Source organism: Echinops telfairi, unplaced genomic scaffold (genome assembly GCF_000313985.2).
Source record: "Echinops telfairi isolate 266 unplaced genomic scaffold, ASM31398v2 ScPeMD7_7458;HRSCAF=8496, whole genome shotgun sequence".
Lineage (NCBI taxonomy): Eukaryota > Metazoa > Chordata > Mammalia > Afrosoricida > Tenrecidae > Echinops > Echinops telfairi.
In genome coordinates, this window is record NW_022111358.1 from 4,407,186 (window position 1) to 4,417,034 (window position 9,849).

The window sequence follows — 9,849 nt, forward strand, 5'->3', positions numbered from 1 at the left end:
TACAGCCTTGAGAACTTTCAACCCAACCCAAAGATGGTCTTCTTAGGGGATAGCAAATAAGTTTTGGTCGCTGCAAAGTCTGGATAGACAGAAGTGATGTAATATAGTGGAAATGGACACCTTTTCGGGCACTGTCAAGAGAGCGGTAAATGTGGGCCCATTTTTCCTGTTAGGTCAAATTACTAGGTCGGATGTAGTTGCTCCCTTTCTAAATGGACAGGAAGGCCTCTGGGTGGGTGCCCAAGCCCTAAGAAACAACTTTTGTACGTCTAGATTTGCTGTTGTTGTTAGGTGCCATCGAGTCAGTGCAGGCTCCTAGCAGCCCTATCCGACACCAGAAGGAAACACCACTGCGCCTGCACCATCCTTCCAGTTGTCCTCACGCTGGCGCTCGCTGCGCAGCCACTGTGTCAAGCCATCTCGCCGAGGGTCTCTTTTTCAGCTGCCCCTCCATATTACCAGGCATGAAGTCCTTCTCCAAGGGCAGGTCTCTCCTGATAACATGTCCAAAGCATGTAGACACTCTTTGTGAGATCACCTGAAGGTGCACAAAAAGAAACATCTACATGGTTATTTAAAAAAATTAAAGAAAAATACATCGTTGCCCCGTGCAGAACATTTGAAGGTCTACTTACTATTCATCCCTCCTGCATTTCTGTAAGATTCAGGATGCCATTTTCCTAGCCGTGGGAAAGTACTGACTTTTTTTTGAAGTATGGACTTTATTAAGATCCATGATACCGTGGGTGTTCTGCACTATGGTTCTTGGTAAGTGCAAAGCTCTTGATTTGTACACAGGGCTGAGGCGCAATGACTGACTGTAGTGCCGTGACTGAGAGAAACGTGATGTCAAATGAATGTGGGGAGACTGTCATGGCCTCAGACCACGCACAGCCTCGTGTTGTTGGTGTCACGAAGCCAAGTTGGCCCTTGACTTCACGGCAGTTGCGGCCCCATGGCGGCCCCATGCACAACAGAACAAGATGCTGTCCAGTCCTGCGCCATCCACACGATTGGCTGTGTGCGCCATGTTTCACGGGATGGTTTTCATGCCCTGATTTTCAGATGGCCAGGTTGTTTTCCCTTGTCTGTCTCTGTTGACATGTGTTCCGCATCATAACACGACTCCAGCAAGCCTCCTCTGACAGGTGGGTGGTACCTGCAGGGCTTTCTAGGTCATAGGAGAAAAGGGATGTAGAATGTAAGCGCAATGAAAGCCATCACTTAAAAGACTGGGTTTATATTCTAAGGCAGTCCACCTATTTTAGGGGGCATGGATATAGGATTGAGAATGGAAGGAGGGAGGTCAGTTAGGATGCTCTGACCTTAGTGCAGACTACGAGGTAGAGGCTATGGAAATGAGTAAATGCAACTGGAATGCATTCGTAGGTAGAGCTCACAGGAACTGTGACTAAACTAGCTTTGTGGGGTAAGAGAGCAAAATGGTGAAAACGGAAATGACGTGGGGGTGGGAAAGGAGACTCAAACACAACATAAGGCAGGGGTTAGAGGTCAGGTTCATCCTCAACCTTCTTTTCTCTCTTCTGACCCCAACCTTCCCCCTGCCCCGCAATTGGCACTATACTTTTCTACTGGATTTAATAATCTGTTGCAACGGCCATAGAGAACTCAAACAATTATGGGGTGTATAAGGGAAGTGAACAGGTTAGAAGTCAGAATCAGAAAGGTTAAGGATACCAATATTTTTGTCCACAAGATTTTTCTCAGCCACAGGGCAGGCATGTCTCTTGCTTCTTGGCCTCTCAGCCAGGCAACCCCTTGACCTCTGCCCTGCCTTGGACAAGTGTTAACAAAGCTCCTTTAATAGAGATAAATGCCCAAAGGGCACTTCAATCTGGAAGCCAACCTCCTTCAAGGCACTCATTTTCACTCATTCCACGGATTGGAAGGCCCATTACTGTGTGGTGCTCTCACCAAAAATAAAACGCACTTGTACCACGTTCTTCTTTCTCAATGGTCAGGATACTCTCTCCTCCTGTTTCAGAGGTGGCTCACTTTACACCCAGTGCAATGGCAGAATTGACCAATCCTCTCAAAGTAGTTCATGCACCTCATTTGCATGCTCCTACTTCACTCATTTGCTGGAAGTTACAAAGACTAAGGATGGAAGAGCCATAGCACACAACTTCACTTCACTTTCCCTGCAGAATGGAGTCAAGGAGGCGTCCCAGGCTTCTGAATTAAGCCACTGGTGAATAGTGAGGAAGTTACAAAGACTAAGGATGGAAGAGCCATAGCACACAACTTCACTTCACATTCCCTGCAGAATGGAGTCAAGGAGGCGTCCCAGGCTTCTGAATTAAGCCACTGGTGAATAGTGATACCATTACAGATAGTCAGGAAGGAACAACAAAGAGTTTCATTTTTATTCTTTTACCCCATTCGAGTTCAATTGGAACCTGACGTGTTTTTTTGCGTTTAAGATCATTTTATTGGGGGCTCTTACAGCTCTTATAACAATCCATATTTCAAATTGTATCAAGCTTATTTGTATATATGTTGCTATCATTATTTTCTAAACATTTACATTCTATTTGAGCCCTTGATATCAGCTCCTTTTTTTAACCCTCCCCCCTCCCTCCCTTGTGACTCTTGATAAATTATTAACTTCATATCTTACACTGACCACTGTGTAGTAGTTATATAATTGTCAATTTGAGAGGATTATGAGTGAAAGGGTGGAGTCTAGTTTGTCAATCAGATCATAGCCAAAGAGGCCTCTGTGGGCATGGCCTTCTCCTGAGAATTCTGGGAAATCCAGTACTTACTTCCTCAGTGGAGGTAGGAGACTCTCTGCTCACACCCTGGGAGACAGAGCAGCTGACAAGACACATGGGCCCACCCTGATGCAGCCCTGGGTGCTGGAGAAGCCATGCAGAGACCCCCTGCCAGCGCTGAGATGTTTCCAATGACACTGGATCCAAAGACTTTCTACCCCCTGGCCTGTGATCTTCTACATTCTGCGTCATTGCACGTGCTTTGTGAGTCTGAAGAGGACTTTATAGATTGGTATCGGACATATGGGCTAATATTGAACTTATAAACTTGATCTGGACTGGCCTGTTTTCTCAATGTTCAATTGCTCTTGTATATAAATCTTTCTTATACACGTGTATCCATGGATTTGTTTCTCTAGTCTACCCAGACTCACACACACTGTCTCCCTTCCGCTGTGGTTTCTTCCCGCCTCCACTCCCCACCTTCCCCCTATCCTTCTGCTATTGCTACTCCCAATTATTATTATTATTATTTTTAAGAATTTTATTTTTGACATGGGAACTTTAAAATGCCTCTGAATAATCTAAGATATAACAAGTAGAGAGGTGCTATATGGGTCTGGAAATCAGACGAAAGAACTAAGCATTTGTATTCGACATTAACACTGTAGGAATAATAATTTAACTCTGGGGATGAGTGAGATTTCCTAGAAAGGCAGTGTGAGGAGAGGAAAAGCAAGCTCAAGGCTGAGCTGGGGGAACTAGTCAGGTACAGAGTTAAAGAGTTGTGCTGCTAAAAGAAATATTGAAGGAAATGCTCAAAGAGGAAGATGTGGTTTGGAACGAAAATTGATGATATACATTTGGAACTTGTTAAGTTTGGGGTACTTGAGTGATTTTCTGTCATTTCTAATATGGTGTCTGGGCAAAATTTATAGTTACCCTTCATAATGTTAACATTGAATTTATCTTTTATAGTTCAGTTGTATTCCATCTGTGATTTCCAGAGTAAAACATTCCTAATCATGGCTGAGTTGGAGTTGGGGCAAAACAACTTTAGTAAGATCCATTACACTACAGCTATTTCTGAATTATGGAGATAAATAGCTCTCTATGTCACACTCTTAGACAACAAGTAGCTTTTTCCTTTTAGCAATGGACATGAGATAAAGAAAAAGGAGTTTGTTCAATGTTGAGCAAATGCATTTTATTGGGAACACATATCTGAGTCAGAACTGATTCGCAAGCAGTGTTTTTTTGTTTATTAGGGCAATTAATAGGTTATCACAAGTCAGGCTCCGCAGACACTAAGGAAAGTCATTGGTCCACAGCAATGCCTCTTCAGCAGCAAGGTCATGAGGGCCCTTGGCCTTTGCCTGCATGGGCCAGAGAGTCAGCCCACCTGTCGCTCTGTCCCCACAGTTCCATAATCCCAGACCAGATGAGGAGAAGGCACCCCATCATCTCAGCGCTGCTACTCCTGAGTCTTCCTGCCACAAACTCTGGTGTATCCGGTCTCGGAGACCGTCGCAACTTCAGAGCTCTTGGATATGCCCTTTCAGACGGTCCTGTGATTTCTCCCCGTGTCCCAGAGGGCTCTGATGCCCTGAGGAGTAGCCTTGATGGAGGTAAAGCTTGCCCTGTAGCTGACCACATTCCCAAGGAAATGAGAGACGCTGTCGTAAGTCCCACCCCCTACTCAAGTAGTCTTAAAGATGTCCTCAAGGGAAAAAACAAAGAAAAACAATGTGACTTGCTTCACACACTAAGGTCAAGACTGAACCCCATGTTAATCCTGTAACAGGGAACTCCCTCCACAAGCATAACATCCAGAATTAAAATACATCACATAAGCAATATGGCTAGAAAGGCCAATTCATTGACTATATTTCACTTCACATCAGGAGGAAAGAATGATAAAAATCAAAAGGCACAGGAAGCAGTTAGTGCAGTGCCTGGCTACCATGACCAGCTGCTTTGGAAAGAATCACAGAAGAGTGGGGGGGAATGTGGGACAAAACTCAAAATCATAAAAGAGACCAGGATTACCGGTCGGAGAGAGACTGGTGGAACCTCCAAGATTATGGTCCTTTGTCACCCTTCAGAACTGGGATGGAAGTCACGGCATGTTAGATCAACCATTTAAGCTCAAAAGGGCAGCAATTACCCCAGGACAAAGTTCAGAGAGTTAGGAAAGAAGGACTACTGTAAACAGGAAACAGGGAGAAACTGGAATAATTATGGAACACCGAGGAGATTGCAAGGATGAACTCAAACAAAATGTGTATGAATTGTTGAGTGCAAACTGATTATCTTCTGTGTAAAGCTTCACTTAATCCACAATAAAGTTTTTAAAACAAAACAAAATGTCCATAAATATAATTCTCTTTAGTGTTTTTAGAAACTACTTAGGGAGAGGGACCGTATCTTTTCTTATCAAGACTTTACACTTGTAAGTCACTGTTAGATGGTAATATTTTGTAATGCAGTCTCATTTAAAGATAGTGAAGACGTTTGGCAGAAGTATCATTGATGTTGTTAGGCGCTGTTGAGGTCTCACGTCACAGCGGCCCTATGGACAACCGAATGACACTGCCTGGTCCAGTGTCGTCCTCACCGTTCCTACGATCAAGCCCATGATGGCAAACCCTGTGTCAGTCCTCCTGTCAACCACTGTGCGTGTCGAAGGTCTTCCTCCTTTCCACTGAGCATCTGCCTTACCAAGCATGCTGTCCTTTCCCAGGGACTGATCTCTTGCTAACATATCCAAAGTGTGGGAGAGGATGCCTCGCCATCTCTCTTCTACGGAGCTTCAACTGTACTTCTAAGACAGAGCTGTTGGTTCTTCTAGAAGCCCACGCTAGTTTCTTTTTCAGTCTGTGCTAGTTTTAGTGTTCTTTGACAGTACCATAATTCGACTGCATACATTTTTCATTGGTCTTCCTTATTGTCCAGCTTTTACATACATATGAAGCTGTTGACATTACCATGTTCTCTCAAAGTGACATCATTGCTCCATTGGCTTAAATTCCAGGTTACAAGAGTATTTCAGGGCCATAGTCTCAGGGGTCCTTCCTGTCTCTATCAGTCCAGTGTCTGGTCTTTTTTTATTATGAATTTGAACTTTGAATTCTACATTTTTCTTCCTTTCTAACTGGATTTTACTCTGTATCCCGGTCAGGAGGATTGCTAGGGGTGGTTGCCATTATCTTGTTAATGGATCATTTCTAATGCGTAGCAGAAATGATGGGATGTCACTTCCAAGGTTAGGTTACCAAAAGACTGTGCATTTGTTATGAATGCTCTTTTGTTCTCTGGCTCCCTCTGAGGAAAGCCAGGTTTTGGACTGTTTGCTTCCCCATGGAGAGGCTTACATGCCAAGGAAGGGAAACCTACCAATAACCGTATGTAGAGCTTGGAAGCACATCCTTCTCGCAGTCTCATGGGACATCTTGAGTCAGAGGCAGCCACACTCCGATAAAAACTAAGGTAATCAATGTTTATTGTTTTGAGGCACTAAGTTTTAAGGTACTCATGAATATGTAATAATAATTAGCATTAAATAAGTGAACAGCAATAGATAGCACAGTACAACTCATAGACTTTTGGAATACTAATTTTAAAGCATTAAATAAGAAGTGGGATATAAATCTCTATTTTATAATTTCCATGAAAGAACACTTCAAGATCTGTCTTGAAGTACAGGGCTGACTGTGATAGGATAATATCTATATGCCTACAAGGAAGACTAATTAATGCAAACATTCAAATTTATTCACCAATCACTAAGGCTAATAATGAATTGAAGAATTCTACCAACTTCTTCAGTATGAAATTGACTGAACATGCACTCAAGAAGCATTAATAATTACTGCTGATTGGAATGTGAAAGTTGGAAACAAAGAGCCAGGATCAGTAGTTGAAAAATACAGCCCTGGAGATATAACTAAACTGGAGATTACGTGATAGAATTTTTCCAGACCAACAACTTCTTCATTGCAAATACCTTTTTTTTCACCAACATACACATGTAGACTACACATGTAGATTTTGCCAGATGGAACACACAAGAATCAAACTGATTACATGTGTGGCAAAAGACAGTATCATCAGTCAAAACAAAGCCAGGGGCTGACCATGGAACAGAGACCATCAATTGCTCAGATGCAAGCTCAGGGTGAAGTTGCAGAAAATTAAAGCAAGTCTACAACAACCAAAATATGACTTTGAGCATTATCGCACTTGAATTTGCAGATCGTCTGAAGGACAGTTTTGATGGAATGAACATTAAAGACTGCAGAGCAGACAGGTTGTGGGATGACATCAAGAACATCAGACATGAAAAAAGAAAAGGCAAACACGGATGTCAGGAGAGACTTTGAAACTTGCGCTTGGGCATAAAGTGGCTAAAGATAATGGAGGAAATGGTGATGCTAAGAGAGTGGGACAGAAGACTTCAAAGGGGAGCTTGAGAAGACAAACTAAAACATTAGTGTGAAATTTGCAGAGACCTGGACTTTTATACCAAAAGGGAAGAAGATTCTCAGAAAATCTGAAGCTGAAAGAACGGAGGAAAAAATTCAAGCCTCAAATTCTATGGTTCTACGGTCAAAATATTAGTGTACAAAACATCACAGGAAGATGGAAGTAATATACAGAGACTGTACCCGAAAGAAGTGGCTGACATTCAGTCATTTTAAGAGGCATCCTGTGATCAAGAACCAATGGAGTAAAGAAAGAAATCCAAACGTCACTAAAGGAACTACCAAAAAACAAGGCTCCAGGAACTGTGGGAACACCAAGTGGAATGTTTCAACAAATTCATACAGCTCTGGAAGCACTCAGTTCTCTATGCCAAGAAATTTGGAAGGCTGCTATTGGACCAATCAACTGGAAGAGATCCATATTTGTGCCCATTCCAAAAAAAGGTGACCCAGCACAATGTGGAAATCATTGAGTAATATTAATTATCACATACAGATAATATGTTGTGGAAGGTGATTTTTTAAAAGTTGTAGCAATACATTGACAGGGAGTGGTCAGAAATTCAAACTGCATTCACAAGAGAATGTGGCTGGAGGGATATCAGTGCTGACATCAAATGGATCTTGGATGAAAGCAGAAAAAACCAGAATGAAGCTTGTTTTTGTTAACGCTGCAAAGGCATTCTACTGTGTGATCCTTCACAAACTACGAAATGCATTTTGAAAATGGGACTTCTAAGACAGTGGACGAGAACTGTGGCTTTCCCAGCCCCCAGAGAGATAAGATTTCAATGAGGGACGAGGTGTGGTGGAAGAGGGAGACTGGGGGTGGGGGTTCCTTTAAAGAGGCTAGAAGACTGAGTCCACCCAGAGCACCCTGGCCAGAAAGACCTGGAGAAGGACTTCAGAAAAGCAGCCATCGAAAACCCCCAACGGGGCACAGTTCCACTCCGACACAGGAGGCTACGGTTTGAATCCAGCCATTGTACCTCCAGTCTAATTTCCACCTATCTATCAGTGAAGGCTTACATGTTGCTATGATGTTGAACAGGCTTCAGTGGGATCTCCAGAGGAAGATGAACTAAGAAGAAAGGCTTGGTGATCTTCTGAGGTCAACTGGCACAACATAGTTTACAAAGACAATGTTCTACATCCCACTTTGGTGAATAGCTAGTGGGGTGTTAAAAGTTAACGAGATACCATCTAAGGTACAACTATTGGTCTCTCTTGTCCAGAGAAAATAAGAGTGATGAATATTGAAGACACATAGGAGTAATTAGCCCTATGGACTGATGGACTATGCAAACATCAGTCTCTATGACCCCGAGACCAGAAGAACTAGATGGTGTCCTCTTGCCATGACCAAATATACTGAAAGAGACCACATTAGGAGGCCCTGAGTAGAGTTCAAGCAAGATGTAAAACAAAACTCAAAATCATAAAAAAAAAGGACTAGGTTTACAGTTTAGATAGAGACTGGTGGAACCTTTGAGTCTCTGACCCTCCTTATTCATCCTTCAATTCTGAACTGAACACCTCTCCCCTCTCTGACCCTCCATCCCTGCTCAATTTTCAGCCAAACAATACACAGGTGTTTAAGGGGAACAGTAATACTAGTGAGGTATGCAAATCTAGGATAAGCAGCCAACTGAGAGCAAAAGTGTAGCATTTCCTCCAGGACAAAGGTATGGGTGGGGTTAAAATAGAAGGAAGAATGGACACGGAAGACACAGGTGGGAAGCGGGATAAGCGATACTACATTGTGGGGAGTGTCTCAATGAGATGAAACACCAATGTGTAGGAACTGTTGAATGGAAAACTGATAGTTTACCTGTGATATGCAGATGGCACAACGTTGGTTTTTGAAAGTGAAGGACTTGGAGCATTTACTGCTGGAGATCAATATTATATTCTTCAGAAAGGATTAAAATTCAATGTAAATAAACAAAATCCTCAACACTGGACCACTAGGTGTAATATCATGATAAGTGGAAAAAAGTTCAAAGTTGTCAAGGATTTCATTTTAATGGGATTTGTAATCAATGCTCATGGACATATCAATCAGGAAATCAAACAGTGCATTACATTGGGCAAAACTAAATCTACATTGGGCTACACAAGACCTCTCTAAAGTGTTAAAGAGTAATGATGTTATTTTGAGGATTAAGATGTGCCTGACCCAAGTCATGATTTTTTATTCACCTCATTTGCATATGGAAGCTGGAAAATGAATAAAGAAGCCCACAAAAAAATTGAGGCATTTGAATTATGATGTTGATAAAGAATATTCAAAGTCCCGTGGGCTGCCAGAAGTATAAACAAATCTATCTTATGGGAAGTACAGGCAGAATGCTCTTTAGAAGTGAAGATGCTGAGACTTGCCTCTTAGTTTGAAAATGTTATTGGGAGAGATCAGTCCTTGGAAAGGACCATCAGACTTGGTGCAGCACAATGTCATGGAAAAAAGAGGAAGACCGAAGACTGAGCATGACAGTGGGACAAGAGAAAAGTCAAAGGAAATAGAGGAAAGAGCTAGGAGGCAAAGGGAATTTATAGAGGTCTAAATAGAGGCATGTATATATGCAAATATATTTATATATGAGGATGGGGAAATAGATCTATGTGCA

At 42.4% G+C, this 9,849-nt stretch overlaps 1 long non-coding RNA gene across 2 annotated transcripts in view; it reads right to left on the reverse strand.

Moving 5' to 3' along the window:
• Positions 1–11: 11 nt before the first annotated feature.
• Positions 12–9,849, reverse strand: part of LOC123522762 — a 26,112-nt gene continuing 16,274 nt past the window's right edge. For both annotated transcript variants that reach the window (XR_006680986.1, XR_006680985.1), the window contains exons 2-3: positions 636–1,171; positions 12–538 (exon numbers count right to left, since the gene is read on the reverse strand). This is a non-coding gene — a long non-coding RNA (uncharacterized LOC123522762). The remainder of the gene's footprint in view (positions 539–635; positions 1,172–9,849) is intronic.